Source organism: Mustela erminea, chromosome 11, assembly GCF_009829155.1.
Source record: "Mustela erminea isolate mMusErm1 chromosome 11, mMusErm1.Pri, whole genome shotgun sequence".
In the NCBI taxonomy this organism is placed as follows: domain Eukaryota; kingdom Metazoa; phylum Chordata; class Mammalia; order Carnivora; family Mustelidae; genus Mustela; species Mustela erminea.
The window spans coordinates 90242450-90259104 of record NC_045624.1 but is presented as its reverse complement, the minus strand read 5'-3'; the positions used below and the strand labels follow the sequence as shown (position 1 = coordinate 90259104).

The window sequence follows — 16655 nt, the reverse complement described above, 5'->3', positions numbered from 1 at the left end:
CTTCAACTGAAAATATATCACACGGACACTTTCTAAACTTGAATCACGGCCAGTGAAGGACGTATAAACCTACTTCTAGAAGTTTTTCCAGAGAACCTCAAAGCTTGAAAAATAATCATTAGAAATTCAAGCAAAAATGGGTTGGCTTAAAGATCTGTGGCAACCCCCATCATGAGGTCCTGCTTTATATACCTCATTTTAGAACACCTTCCATGACTTTCTTTGGGTCTTTTTTTTTTTTTTCTTAAAGATTTTATTTATTTATTTGACAGAGAGAGAAATATCACAAGTAGGCCGAGAGGCAGGCAGAGGAGAAGGGAGAACAGGCCCCCCTCTTAGCAGAGAGCCTAATGCGGGACTCGATCCCAGGACCCTGATATCATGACCCGAGCCGAAGGCAGAGGCTTAACCCACTGAGCCACCCAGGTGCTCCTCTTTGGGTCTTCTTAACATGAACTATAACTCTGATATATTTAGTACTGTCATGAAAATACCTATTGTGATTATGTGTGTACATATGTATCAATAATATCTGGCTCCTAAGAATAATCATAAGCAACATTTGAAAGTTTTTACAGCTTGAACAGTTAAGATACTAATGATAATGCATAGCTGAAGAGCCTAAAAGAGGAATAAAATTGAGAAATAGGGGGAAAGAAACAAAGAAAAATCATTGTAATATTTATTTTTGTAAGATCTCACAGTAAATTAAGCAAACAGAGTTTCTAGACTACCGTTAAAGAAAAAGGTGAAATGGTGGTTGTGAGTCCTGTGGATAGTAGGTGATGTGTGTGTGCAAAGTAGGTTCTGACGCTGAGCTAAGCAAACCAGTCCTAAGAAACTACCCTGCCCTGTAAAGAAAGAATATTTAAAACAACTTCCAGATAGGAATTTTAACATGTTATTTCATGTTAATACTTGGTTAAAAATAAAGAAGAAATCACATAACACCTAACATCTTCTCCCCATAGGTGAGAATATGGCAGTTACTTTCTTAAAACACTATTACCAAGCCATAACTTAATGCGTATTTTGCCAAATAGTTGTGAGCAACTCAACAGATTTTTCTCTCTTCTAAGTGGATCCCAGGAAATGTTTAACCCTCATTGTATTGCCACAAAGCCGGGCTGATTGCCCCGGGAGGCCGTGGAGGTCTGAGCAGCTTTGGATTGGCTGTGCAGAGAACGCTAACATTTTACTGCCCATGTCCCGGCCACAGCAGCGTTCACTGACCAGTGTTTTATCTGCAGAAATGTGCTGGGATGGGCAGATAGTGCATGTAAGGTTTTCCTCTTGCGACGGGAAGGAAACAGAAAGCAGTAAGATACCTTTGTAAGGTAATGTCTCTGCTTGTTTCTGTGCAAAGGGAAGTGGTGTTTGCTTATTGGGACCGGTTGATGTTCCATCCTGCCTCTCAGGTATCATTTTAATGATCTGTTTAAAACTAAAGCCAAAACTAGAATTGTATTCCAGCTGTAAAGGCTTGCCTGAAGCTTTACGTTCTCTGCTCATTGATTTGGGTTTATTTAGCGCGCTGTCCTGGTTAGTGGAGTTGGTAACCGAAGTCGCTATCTTTCCTGGGGCTTGTTCAACACTTGCAAAAGGGACTGGGAGGGGCAGTGCCAGTCAGACCGAGTGCAAGTATTTCTAGGCAAATGGGAACACAATTTAAAGAAAAATAAACGCTAGTAGGTTTCTCTTTGCTGTCAGGGTACAGCAGCAGGGTGTGGTGACATGTAATTTCAATGTCATTTGTCATTCTTTGTATAGATAGTTGTTCTTGGAGATCTCCTGGGCCCTTTTTATACTACCTGAAAACAGCCTTCCAGCCAAGAGCTTATGCACCCTTCTCTGCGGCAGTCCAGCTGTTTTTGTTTTTGTTTTTGTTTTAATTGTGATGCAGTACTCCCTGTTCAGGAAGGGTGGCGAAGCTTTACCAATTTGCCTTTTGGAATAAAAAGAAGATTCTGTTGTCATTCTTTCTGTACTAGCTTGAGAATTTCCCCCAAGTTTTCTGTATTAATTCTGTATTCCAGAGAGTCAGTGTTCGAGAGGATGAGAAAAGCTGGATTAGGGACCCTTTTGTTTCTTAAAGGCCAAAATGCCATAATTGGATTTGTTAGCTTTAGCTCATGAAATATCTTCAAAGACCACCTGTGAGATTATATTCAGTGTCACTCAGTTTTTTGAACCTCCTGAAATTAAACACTGGGTGATTATGCTAACGCCACAAAATTTTGCATCCTTGACAGCACCTTCAGAATCCCCGTTATCTGAGTTTTATTACAGGGGGACCCAGAGCACATGTGCTGAAAGGCATTCTTCTATATTCCTAGGACAGTTTTCTCTTTTCTGATTACATTTTCCACCAACAATAGTAAAAGAGCATTAGAAATCACCATAAAAATAACGTGTATGTTTATAGACTGTGCCTTTCAGTTTGCTTGGTTTGTTTGATCCTCTTAACCATCTTCTGTAAAAAGGGCAAGTCTTACTGTCTGGTTTAGGGAGAGAAAAGTGAGATTGGGCAGTGTGCCCCAGGCTGGGGAGCTGGGACCGTGCAGAGCTGGGGTCTGACGCAGGCATTTGGACCAGTGTTCTTTCCAAAACACTGTGTTGGCTCCATGTGCTTGATGTTTGCTTTAATGATCAGACTGAACTAAGCCCTTTAATAGGAAGGCTCTGGCAACAGCTGGTGTTAGGTAGATTAAAATCAAAGCTCTCGGTTGGAAAGTGGAGTAATCAAGAGAGTGAGAGAAAAGAGAGAAAAGATCCCAAATCATAGAATGATCCTAAAAAAATTGTGGGGTAGGGAACATAATTCAGGGGTTCATGCTTCCTTTCTTTCTCTCTGTCAAAACAAGTCTCCATCCCTTTTGTTGCTTCTTTCCCTTGCCCCTGGTTGCTTTCGAGAAATTTGCCATGCTTCCTTACCACAAGTCACTTTTCGTTACCATAGGACTGTAGGGCACCTTTCCCAAACTTGTATTTCCATCCATTTCCAGAAGATGAACTATCGAGTCTGTAAATCTTCCTTTCATATCACAGATGGCCTCATTCTCATGCTTACCTGAGGTAAGAGGGACAGTAACATTGATTTCTGGGGCTAACGAGTCCCATTCACCGGCCATGACTGACCTCGTTCTGTTCCGGATTTTCTCACTCTGCAAATAGCTGTCCTCTTGTAGTTTAATTCTGCTCTTTGTCAACCCCCTTCTCTCTGACATTTCTGACTGCTCTGGTTTTCATGGTTTCTTTCATCTCCTTCAGAAACTCTCATTATGGAGACTGTATTGTATAACGATTGCTTGCCCTTGAAATTCAAAGGAAAACTGAAATTCTTTTCAAGGCTTGGACGCAACTGGAATCCTTGCTACCGTATCTTTGGTGTAAATAAAGTTGTAAGGGAGTACCCGGGTGGCTCAGTCGGTTGGGCACCTGCCTTTGACTTAGTTCGTGGTTCTGGAGTCCTGAATGGGGAGCCTGCTTCTCCCTCTGTCCCTCACTCCACTCTTTGCTCTCTTAAATAAATAAAAAATCTTAAAAAAAAAAAAAAAAAAAAAAAGGAAGTTGAAGGAACCCTCTTCTCTGTCTCCTTCTTCAGCTGTCAGAGTGTCCTGCTTGCTGGGAAGTCTTTGTTAGCCATAGATGTCTCTGGTACCAATGCACCACTCAAGCCAGATCTGTTCACCCTGTTGGATATAAGATCTTTGAGCACTCCAAAAGTAGAAGTTATTAGATGTGTTATCTTTTTGTATTAACTTTGCATGTATCATCCAACACATTGCATAGGTTTGTGCATAGATTTTAACACATGTATGCGCTTAACTACTTTTAAATGGACATTTATTAGTTGTTGTTTTTTTTTAACTATCAAAGATTATAAAAAGCATTTACTTTGTCTTATCATTCCCATCACCCAGACATCTCTGGGTGATTAAAAAAACTTCTAATGATCTAAAGATATGAGTAGTACATACAGCTGTGAAATCAGTTGTAAATTTCTCTCACTCAAATTTAATACTGTTAGCAGTCTCATACATCTTTCCAGAAATATTTCCTATGCATGTGCTAGCCAAAATTGATCTTTGACTGTAACATCTCATGTTGACATTATTATGTGACCACTGTGGAATTCATTAATTTATTAGATATTTATTGATGTCCTCTGTGTGTTAGGCATTGTTCTGGCACAGGGTAGGTGACATGAACAAAGCAGACAGAATTTCTGTCCTCATGGAGCCTAGGTTCTCATGCATGAGACTACACATAAAATAAATTAATAAAATATGCTATATGTTGGATGGGGACTAGGCCTACGGGGGAGGATAAGGCAGGGAAAGGGGGTGGGAGTTGGGTGTATGTTGACATTTAGAGAGCGTAGCCACTAGCCACAGAAGGTGGCTCCAGTTATTGAGGAGATGACATGTGCATAAAGCCCCGAAGGAGATGAGAGAGGGGGCAGTGCAAGTGTTCGGAGGAACCGGAGCCCCACTGTAGGACCTCAAGCTCAGGAAAAAAAAATTTTTTTTTCTAAATGTTAAGAGGTATTTTTTTTTTAAGTCACCCAAAATCAGGACAAGAGAGAGAATTTATTTACGCTAATAACCCGTTAATAACAGTCATGTATCACTTCATTTATAGAATAAAAAATTTTGTTCTTATTTGTTCCACAAATAGCAAGACGCAGCTAAAAAAGCAAGGGTACTCCCACGAACCTAGAGAAGATGCCATGGGCCCAGAAGGCCATAATCCAAGATCTCTTTCGTTACATGTGCCTCCTTTACCTAAGCTGGTCCTGAGGTTGCCAGGAATATTTCTAGGCTGGTTGAAAAGACTAATGTAGCCTCCTCCTTTTCCCACAAGAGCCATTTGCATTTGCCTGGAACCCTCACCTCGTCTGCAGAGCCCTTCTCCAATGACTTTCACTCTCACGTCCTTCAAGTCTTTCCTGAAATCACAGCTGCTCAGGAGGCTTTTCTGGGACCATCATATTTAAAATTGCTGCCCTCTCCATCTCTGCCCTTCCGTACTCTTACCACACTTCATCTTTTCATTCTAACATGTTGTGTTCCTTTACTCATTTATTTTGCTTACTATTAGTCTTCATCCCCAGGACATGCGACATCACCACTACCTCTGGCGCCTAGGACAGTGCCTGGTACTCCCATACTAGGTACTCAATAACTATTTGTCCAATAAGTAAATGAGTGAATCATGGAAATTTAATTGGGGAGAGAGAACGTACTTCCTCTAAAAGTCATGAATGTCTGGGGAATCACACAGTTTAAAAAAAAGAAAACTTAAAATGAGAAAAGTGTGCTGTCTACACGGCCCATGCCTCCTGACAGGCATGTTTCCTGGGTGTGCCACATAGTTGATTGAGAAAGAAAGGCCTTGGATGCCTCCAGTGTCATGCTTAAATTCAAATGGTCCTGGGAATAGCAATGAATAATGAAAACAAAAAGGAGGTGGGAATTGAGAATGGTTGTTTTGCTTCCAAAGTAATGATTTTCAAAGCAAAGGAGTTGAATAGGAAATAAATTAACAAAAACTCTGTGTTTCTGAAAATGCAAACTTCATTTCCATTTAGATCTGTGTGATTTTTCAAGCTCAGTGATCCAAGGTCAGAGGGTACTTGTATTAGCATAGACCTAGCTTTGTTAATTCACCTCTGACTAAACCTCTCAATTCCTTTTTATGATGGTGGCATTCCAGTGACAATAAAACCAAGCTCTCATAACACCAGAAACATTTATACAGCACTTAGACAATTCCTAAATGAATTGTCCCCCCCCCCCGCCCCCGAGACCTTAAGAGATAGGTCAGGATTATTATTAACCCCATTTTGTACAGAGACAGGAAGTCATTTGCCTAAATGTCACCTGGTCAGCTATTGAATTCATAACTTGATTGCTTTATTTAGAAATAATGGTTCATTTAATACAAGTCATGTTGCATTAAAGACAATCTCTTTTTAAATGGACGGCTTCATATTTGGACTTAACTTTAGTTAGTGACCTAGAACTAATAGCATTCCAGATTTCCATAACACCAGCGTGTCCAGTTCTCAAGTTGGGACACTAATCTAGGCGACTGAAAGACCTGAGACTCCCAACACCATCTTGGGATTGACCAGGAATGGGCCACTCTACTCAGATACCACTATGGAGAGATCTGTAATGGTAGGTTTATCCTTTCAACCCTGTTTGACTTTTTATGCTTGTTGATTTTTTCTTTTCTGTGCTCATAAAGTTCCTTCTGGTTCAAAAAACCAACACAAGTGAAATTGAAAATCAGAGCTTGCATAGACAACTAAGAAGTGAAGACAGAACCTTCTTAGGATACCCCTGGTACCAGTCAGTGACAAGTATGGGGACCACAGGACCAACAGCACCGAAGCTACAACATAGTTACTTTATTTTGATTCAGTTGGGCTCATTCCTTCTTCCTTCCAGAGCAGTGTTATGAAAAGACGTCAAATTGAGTTCAGTGAGCATGGCAGCTACTTAGGAAGCTGTGAGGAGAAATCAAAGTGTGGGATCTACTTGTGAGTTCATGTCTGTGTCGAGAAGAGACTGAAAAACTTAGAGGATCTAAAAGAGAATTTTGAAAGAATGAATTAGCAACTTAGAAAACTGATAGTAAAGAAGAAGAAGAAGAAGAAGAAGAAGAAGAAATATCTAGTCTTTATCCAAATGTTTGAAAGTTTTCCTGACTTCTCATTTTATATTTCTAGTGAGATTTGTTTGGTGCCAACAATGAAAATGCAAATTATACTTATAATTTTTTTAAAAAAGATTTCCCTTCCTTTATATGGTAAATGTATTCATTCTTTTTACTAAATCTGACTTACTGCATTTTTATCCCTTTTTCTACAATCTGACTTGTCATTTGTGGCATCTGCTAGGAATACAAACTACAGTTTCTGTACTAATGGGCAGTTTCATTGGACATCTAAAACACTGCTTTAAACATCAGAAGAATTTTGCACGTGACATTTATGAACGTTTTTGTACCCAAGTATACTAAATTTGTTCAGGCCAAAGTGTACATTGATAGAACAATAATTATTAGGTTTTAAACCAAGCCAGATTAAACTTTAAAATGAAGACCTTTGTAAGGCTAAATCTCAAAAAGCAATGGTAGAGACCTCTGTAAATCAGCCTGGGTTCCCAGGACCTATAAATCCTGGAGGGCTTTGGTAGTTTATAATAAAATATAGCTAAAGCAACCTTGGGAGCTTTCTTCTGGCTCTCACATTGCATTCTTAAGATAATTTAAGCAGAACAACAAATTGACAGAGGTGAATTGTATAAATGACAATCTGGTGAAAAGGAGAATTGTGCAAATTATATGGGTCAAGTCCATACACCTTTTCTGAACTTTGAGAGATAGTCTGGAATGTATTATATTGTTCAGAGGTCAGATTAACCCACTACAGAGAAGCTTGATGTGTCCTACTCCTATTTTCATCCAGAATTTGGAATGCGGAAATGTCTCACTTATTTGTTGAATGATAAATCTGGATAAATTAGAATAGTGAGCCTGTGGCTAACTTGATGGTATGTAAAAGGTGTTTTTGTTATTACTTTATGCATCTGCTCTTAGCACACAGCACTATACAGATCTGAATTTTTCCCCCTTCAACAGATATATATTAGCATCAATAACCATATTTTAAAGGAAGAAATGATATGTATTTGATTCTTTGTTCAAGTTCTTAAATATTAATCAAATTAGTGCACCATTTAGTTACAGATCTTTTTGTAACCTTATGTCTTAATGAAAGATGCCTAAGAAATCATATTTTGTGAAGTTTAATGTACTTCATTCCTTTGATCAAATAGTTCAGCAGTTTTTTTTATTCCCCAAAGTTTCTACTTTAAACAGTGTGGACAACTTAATTTACTAGTCTTGCAAATTCTGGTGATTCTCTTTTAATCATATTCAGATTCATTAGTAGATTTTTATAATAGAATCTTAAGAGACTACACTTTGATTTACAATAAAAAATTAAAAATTGACATGCTGTTTATACTATCTTATCAGATCACGATAAATCTTTGATATGTTAAATATTGTCTTTCATCTGAGAGCTTCAAAGACTTTCACCTATTTTTTTTTTAAGTTTTTAAGAGATTCTATTTTATTTATTTGAGTTAGGAGAGAGAGGGAGCACGAGCTGGGGGAGGGAAAGAGGGAGAGGGAGAAGCAGGCTCCCTACTGAGCATAGAGCCCAAGCCGGACTCCATCCCAGGACCCTGTGATCATGGTGCCCAACTGACTGCACCACCCAGGTGCCCCGACTTTCACTTATTGTCATAACTCTACCGGAATTCACTCAGAGTCCTTTGCCCTCATTTTCAATTGGGTATTCTTAAATTGTTAGAGTAGCTAAGTCTGTATTATTTTTGTTCAGATCATTTGTCTCCCACCCCAGGCCTTGTTATAGTACATCAGTGGCTTCCAATGGCCCTTAAAACAAGAGACTGAAAGATCCACAGAGCTCTGTGTGGCCACTGAGCCTCCACCTGTTTCTCTAGCCTTGTTGGGGCCACACACCCCCCCTTTCCTCTGCTCTGCTTCGACCACACTGTTGCTGCCCAACCCATCCATCAGATCTCAGCTCAGTCATCATTCCCTTCAGAAAGACCTTGACCGAGCCAGTTCCCACCACCACACTGTTGGGAGCTCCACACCTATCTGCTTTGATGACTTTTCGATGTGAGTATTTTAGATTCGTATCTGTCTCCTATAGTCGACTATAAGCTCCCTGAGGTCAAAGAAGAGTCTGGTTTGCTGATGTTTTCATTTCTGTTTTCTCACTGTGGTATTTCTGGTGTCCAGCATAGAGCTTGGCATGTGACAGACGTTTAATTAATATTTGTTAAGTGTATGAGGGGATGAATAAGTAAATGCTGTCTGAGGGCAGGATTTGTTCCCCTTCTGTTCACTACTGTGTCTTCTGTGCCTAGAACAGTGCCTGGGCCATGGTCATTCTCATGAAAAATTTGTTGACTGAATTCAAGTTATCTTGACTTTTTCAGGGATGTAGAAAGTATTGATGAGAGAGTGTAGGTTTAGGTTAATTTCTTTTCCTGCAAATATCCTATTGCATTTGTTGACTTACAGAGTTAGGAGGAAGTCTACAGTCATGTTTTTTTCTTAATTGTGGCAAAATATATATAGCATAAAATTTACTATGTTAACCATCTTCAAGTGTGCAGTGGTCCTAAGTCCACTGGCATTGTTACGTGATCATTAATCTCGTCCATCTCCAGAACTTTTTCATCATCCCAGACTGAAATGACTCACTAAACAGTAACTCCCCATATGGCCATACAGTTTGCTAAAACGTCTTTGTTTGCCTTAGAATCTTTTCTTCCCGGCACATTACATGGAGGCTCGGTATGTAAAATAGGCAAACATAAAGTGCTTTTCCTTCTTGAATAGGGTGGGTGCCTCCCCTTTCCCTGTTTCACTCTGTGTACCTTGTTAGTGGGAACAATGTCTAGAGACTGTTCTGGAACCAGGATGCTCAGGGAGAATAGTGTACTACCAGGGGCCACACTGGGGAACCTCTGCACACCCACGGATGGGACCCCATCTCCCTAGTTCAAACCCAGACAGCGTCTTTGCTTCCTCCTTCTCCTCATCACCACGTCCTCTGCAGAGAGACACACACACATGTGCACACACGGGTACCCACGGGTCCACAGTCACTCTCCTGAGACTGGGAGCTGCTTAAGGATTGGGATCATGTCATACTTGCCTAGATGCCCAGAGCTCTGTAATATTTAGGGATGTTTTCCACTTTGTGGATGGGAAACTTACCCAGGTTTACTTTCTTCTGGGAAGCAAATCTGATGACCTCACAATGTGGTGTATTTCTTCTTCTTCTTCTTTTTTTTTCTTTTTTTTTTTTTTAGATTTTATTTATTTATTTGAGAGATAGGGACAGAGAGAGCACAAGCAGGGAGAGGGAGAAGCAGCTCCCCGCTGAGCAGGGAGCCTAATGCGGAATTCGATCCCAGGACCCTGAGATCACAACCTGAGCCGAAGGCAGACCCTTAACCGACTGAGCCACCCAGGCACCACCCTAGAGACCTTCGTTACCACATTGCTGATCCTGTGGCCCATGCCCAGCTGCTTCAGAGCCCCCTTGGCTACCCTAGTAAGAACGTGGATTTCTAGGTGCCATCTACACCTACTGAATCGGAGTCTCTCAAAAACTATGTTCAACCTTCCCGATGGTCTAGGTACAGTGTTATGTTATATACCATCAAGTGAATCTTCTGTACTTGTTTGGTTGGATTTAGTGAAGTTTTCTCAACCACTTTTATTTAGTCATTGACAGTTTTACTAGCCTCCTTTAACCTTTTTCTTCCCTCAGCAAAATAAATACTGCTATTTTAATTGTGTCAAATAGGATCTGTTTAATAGTTTCTGAATACTCTAATATTTTAGTGGTTTTTTTGTTCTTTGTTTGTTTGTTTTAAAGTACACTTGATCTTAGCCAAAAGGCCGAGAAGCGATTGTTTGTTTTAAAGTAGACTCCATGCCCAGCATAGAGCCTAATGTGGGACTTGAACTCACAATCCTGAGGTCAAGACCTGAGCTGAGATCAAGAGTCAGACCTCAGCCAACTGAGCCACCATGGTGCCCCTGGATACACTAGTAGTTATTTTATTTTTAAAGAATTTTTAAAGAGATTTTATTTAATATTTGATAGAGAAAGAGTGAGAGAGAATGAGAGAGAGCACAAGCAGGGGGAGGGCAGAGGGAGATGGAGAATCTGACACCCCACTCAGCAGGGAGCCTGATGTGGGACTCGATCCCAGGATCCCGGGAACATGACCTGAGGTGAAGGCAGATAACTTAACTGACTGAGCCACCCAGGCGCCCAGGATACACGAATATTTTAAAACTAAATCTGTTTCTTTTCTATTATAGACACAGAAAAAGGACCAATGAGGGATAGATTTAACTGAAGTTTTCTGTTACATTCTGTTACATTCACCACATGCAGACCTAGCAAACCCCCAAATGGTAGAAACGTCACTGAGTTAGAACCTTTCCAATTTAGGTAGCAGTCCACTGCCGGTCATGTAGATCATTTGTGTGGACGGAAGGATCTCTCCCTGTCACCCTTGAGAGAACTATGTTGACAAAGGCCATGCCTAGTGACTTCCAAAATCACACTGTGTATCGGCATCCAGGAGGAGTAGAGAGATGAGGGGTAGGGAAGACGCAGACTTCTTGAACATGTGGGCAAGGAGGCTCCTTTACATCTCACGGTCTCACCTAGGTTCAAGAGGAGCTGGAAATGTAGAGCCTGGACAGGGGTGGGTCTCCTTCCCCGTGGCCACTTTGCACAACAGAGAGGGTGCATGGCACGTCCGTAGACAGCCAGCCATGACGGCCACTGGAGTTCTGGGTTTCTATTTATGGTTACGATAGTTGCTCCTCGTAAACTGTGAAACGTACCATGGCTGTCCTGCCATGTGTGTGTTGTCCAGCAGTGTGTGTGACAGCCTGATTGCCAGGGCCCGGACAGACAGCAAGTAAGATGGCATGTATCCAGCAGGCCGTAGATGAATGTCATTTGCTCACAATCGGATGTACGCCCCAGTCTACAAGGTAGCAGATGATAATGTCACTTGAAATAGTCTTCAGCTTCTGAGGGCGGCCGGTCTTCAATCTCTTTAATTTGATTTATCAAAGGATCAATCGTTTCCCTTCTCTGGAAGGTCAAGCATGACACATTGGTTTACCTGCCAAGTTCCGATCAGAAGGGTCCCTGACATTTAAGAGGCCCCGGAGTTGGTCCCAAGTCCCAGCAACATTACTAGTCTTGAAAGAGTTGGCTGTACTTGATGCCGAACTTGGGGCTGGACATTAGGACCCAGTGTTGCTGGATCCCCAGCCAGTCAGGCGGTGGGGGAGGTGGCAGTCTGGGGGCCATCCCCCTCCCAGAGGTACTAGTTGAACCTGCTTTATTCTGGGCCATACTCTCTGCTTTTTGGAATGTATTTTGTTTCATAGGTTGCTGAAATGATGAGAACTGGGTTTCAAGACGGTTTTGGCTTTCTGCCCTGCCAAGCTGAATTAGGCTGCTGGATGACAGGCATACCCAGAGAAACCAAAGAGAAATGCCAATTTTAATAGGGGTGTTTGTTTATCCTTTTCTCGCCAGTTAATAAGTATGAATGGACCCCAAATTCAGTCCAAGGATCATGTCAAAGGCAGGAAGTTAAGAGAAAAAAAAGAAGAGTTTGGGGGTTAGTCCAGGATTCTGATGCTCAAGTTTTGTTAAGACCAAGATGAAAAATAAGTTTGTAAATTACTATCCTTTCATACCACTAAAAGCACAATTTCACATGCTACGTACACACGAAATAGTACAAGTGTATGAATATATTGTTAAGGTTTTCAAAACTGATGTTCTAAAAAGTATTTCTCAGCTTCTTTAAGACTGTAAACAGGAAATTAAATTGTCACTGTTGAAAACAGAATTGCCTTAAGGGGTCAAATGCTTGATATTTTAATGTAATCTACCCATTGCCATATCTCCAATAAAGCCAGCTTTTAGAAATCTACCTCGAAGAAACCGAAGACTAATATTAGCATTTTTAATGTCCTCACAGTTGTGCCTGACAGTATAAACCAAATAAGGTTTTGAGTGTTTTTGCTTGCTTTACTTTTTACCTCATAGTGTTTGCAATAACAAATGTTCAATTGCATTGAATGTTATAGGTTCTCGTTTTCAACCAAACCAGCCCAAAACAAAACATAACCAAATCCTGCAAAAAAATTCATGCCAGTTAATAGTTCAATTTCCTTTGGAGCGATTACAAAATTCATTATGTTATTTTTCCATGAGTGCCTAAGACAAGCATTCACTTTCTTGAATTATTGAATTTTTTTTAATATCATACTTATGCACCATTGAATTACAATGTGTACCATGGCCTTTGGGTTTCTTCATATATATACATACATATATATAGGTATATATATATATATATATAAATCTTTTTTTTTTTAAACCTAGATGTTATTTATCTTTTCTGAAGGTTACTTTTAAATTACATCAGAGCTCATCTTGACCTTTTGACTTAGGACTGGTTTGGTTTAATAGGATAAGTTGATTGTATTTTGGTTAAAAAAATTTGAGTTGTTACTTTGTTATTAGAAAAATAATCTTTAGCAATGATGTATTACCTTGTTCTGTCAGAGTGATGAAAGCCCATTGACACAGTTGTCAAATCAAGAGTAATGAATGTAACGAAAATTCATTCCCTAGAAATGTTTGGGATAATTGCTGACGTGGTAATACAATTAATACATAGTCTTTTGGTGGTCTTTGCAAAGGCTTGGCGTTTCAATAGTCACAAGAAAGTTAAAAATGAGATCTTGTGCTGTCAATAATATATATAAGCAAAGATAAAATAGTTTTCCTACACAATGTCTGTGGGAAACCATACCTACACAAAATTACATGAGTGTTCTTTTCAGGGCATTTTGCCCTGAATTCAATGATACTAAAAACGATTCAAGCTTATTAAAAGAACCACATTCCTTTGACGTCTCTTTAAAGTTCAAGTGCAATGGGGGAGAGGAGGAGGTGGAGGGATGGGGTAACGGGGAGATGGACATTGAGGAGGACATGTGTTGTAATGAGCACTGGGTGTTATAGAAGACTGATGAGTCACAGACCTGCACCCTGAAACGAATAATAATTATTATATTATATTACTATTATATCATCATTATTATATATTATTATATATAATATTATAATTATATTATATAATTTTATATTATATTATTATAATACAATTATTATATATTACTATTACATATTATTACATTATTATATTATATATTAATTAATTAAATTTAAATTTTTTAAAAAAGTTATGTTTGAGAACATCTTCTTCCACACCATGCCCCGTAGGATTTTCAGACCTGCATCTTCCATGAAGCATTATTAGTAAAGGGTATGCTTGGCAGAAAGGCAGAGGAATGAGAGGGCAGTCAGTGTTGCTGACACTTGGAAACTGTGGTCCGTGGGAGGTGGTGGCACCCGCTGGGACTTTGGGGGCATCCCGCTGATAACCGCTGAGGTCCCACATTTGCACGTGTCCTCCCTGCAGATTTCAGCCCTGTGGCCCACCCTCCTGCCTCCCCGACCTTCCTACTCTTGGAAGGTCGCGCTTGGCGACGTTCGCGCTTCCCATCAGTCTGGCCATTCCTTCCATAAGCTTCCTCTTCCGCTGCCCTCCCCCTCAGTAGCACCCCCTCTCCAAGTTCATCCTGGCTTCTGTCAAAAGCCATGGGAGGAGGTAGGAGAGGCACACGTTTTTGGATTCAAGCAGAAGCGAATTACAATCCAGATGTAAGATTTGGGAGTTGTGCGAGAAGCAGAAGCGAATTACAATCCAGATGTAAGATTTGGGAGTTGTGCGAGTAAGGTCATTTACTAGACCTCTCCATGCTTTAGTTTCTGCCTCTCTATCAAAGCGATAATGGTATTTACAGACTGTGTCATCTGCCATGCATACACCGTGTCTGGGACTTGGTAGTAGCCCACAAATGTGAGTTCTCTTTGTCTTCCAGGTAAAACTTATGGAGAAATTAACTCTGTTGTTGTGTCTTTAGTTGATCCTCTTCTCAACATTTAGCTGTAGTCTCCAGCTACCTGTGATGGAGATGTTCAGTGGTAGCTCCTTAGGGATGTGGTGTAGATACCACAGACTCAGTGAGGGTACCAAGAGAGTTGGGGTGAAGATTCTCTTCGGGCTTGGCTCCGCAAACTGGACCACTGTCGGTTTCTGTGGATCTTGCCACATGCAAAAACTTGTCTTAGAAGAGACTTTAAGAAGGAAGGGGCAGGGGGCACCTGTGTGGCTCAGTGGGTTGGTTAAAGCCTCTGCCTTTGGCTCAGGTCATGATCTCAGGGTCCTGGGATCCAGTCCTGCATCGGGCTCTCTGCTTAGCAGGGACCCTGCTTCCCCCTCTCTCTCTGCCTGCCTCTCTGCCTACTTGTGATCTCTGTCAAATAAGAGGATGGAATCTTTAAAAAAAAAAAAAAAAAAAAAAAAAGGAAGGGGCAGCCTACCCTTTTGAGTTGCAAATTTGCCTTACCTTGATTATTTGGAATTGAAGGATGGAGGTGTGTTTTGGCCAGTAACCCAGGAATGCTACATTCTGCTCTGTCTTTGAGCTTCCCAAAGGAGATACTCATAGTGGGGACATTGACAAAGCAAGACAAAATAACAACATATTATTAGCCGAGGCTTTGGTCTTGAGTTCCAGTGCAGAGCTCCATTACACCAGGCTGGAAGAGGTGACAGAATCCTGTCCCTAGAGCAAAGTTGGTTTGAATGATCTGGAAGCAAAGTACTCCATTAGGCAGGGTCAGAGTCCCTGAGGCCCAAAAGAATCTCAGACATTAACACTGTAATGATGAAGAGAAAGGCTGATCCAAGGTCCACGTTCAGTAGCTTAGAAAGGGAAGGGGTTCTCTCACGTCACCTATGGCGCTGGGCTAAGCCACCTGCCTCAGGTTCTGGGCAGAACCAGAAGCAGAGCCAAGCTGCCCTGGGGGAGGGAGATGGTGGAAAGATGGAGAGATGGGTGGGTGGAGGGGAGAAAGGAGACTGCATCCACATGCTGACCTTATCAATTTTCACCCGTAAAGGTGCACTCTTGTGTTACACCTTTTTCCTCATTTATATTTATCCAGCGTATTGACAGATATATATGAAATATTCAATATGTTTGTTGGATTGAGTTATTATTGTAGACATGACTTCGGGTTCTTACAGACTCTTTCTTACGTATCTCCAAGGAGACTTTTTTTAAAAGTGGGAACTAAATAACAGGGAAAGAAAACTTTGATTACTCTAAAATTGGTTTTAATTCCAAGGAGGAATCACTAACCTTAACAACAATTTTTTTTGTCCTGATAAAGTATCATTGCATCAGATCCAATGAAAATCTATCAAGAGTGGTTTTATATGTCATTAAGTTAAAACTTTTAGCAATGCAGTACAGAAAATATTTTATAATGCACGCATAAACAAGAACATCTGAGATGATTACACATCTTTTTATTTTATTACCAGAATCACTTTGCAATTCATAGTTGTCTTAATATTTCAATGCAGTCGGGAGATCCTGAATTGACATTTGTTTCTCTTCTCTGAAAGGTTTCTCAGAGGTCTGATAGTATGACTTCTGTTTCTGAAAATCTGAAGTCCAAAAAGCCACAAATCCTCCCTTAGAAAGTCCTGGGTGTCACTGAATTGGTTGTCTAAAAAAATGAAACCTAATGTGCTCAGCGGCAATTGTCCCATTCCCCGTCCATGCTGTCCTTTTCTGGCTAATTCTCAGCTGGAATATTTGCAAAGGAAACATTCAGCCTGAGGAGCCGGGAGTTGTCGCAGCTCAGGCTCTGGAGCTGCCATAGCTGAGCCTTTGTCGTGGCCCCGGGGGCGGGCGGTGGGGGGCCCCTCTCCTCTTGGCTGCTCCCGCCATCTCTTTAGGACCCTCATTGAGAACTTGGGGCCTTCTGAACAAAGTCAAAAGAATTCCTACTCTACTAAATGAAACACTTTAAGAATAACAACAGAAATAATGAGCCC

General features: G+C 40.7%; 1 protein-coding gene across 28 annotated transcripts in view; it reads left to right on the top strand.

Annotated features, from left to right (window-relative positions):
• Positions 1-16655, top strand: part of NRCAM (neuronal cell adhesion molecule) — a 268299-nt gene that overhangs the window by 115287 nt on the left and 136357 nt on the right. The gene's annotated exons all lie outside the window — the stretch shown is intronic.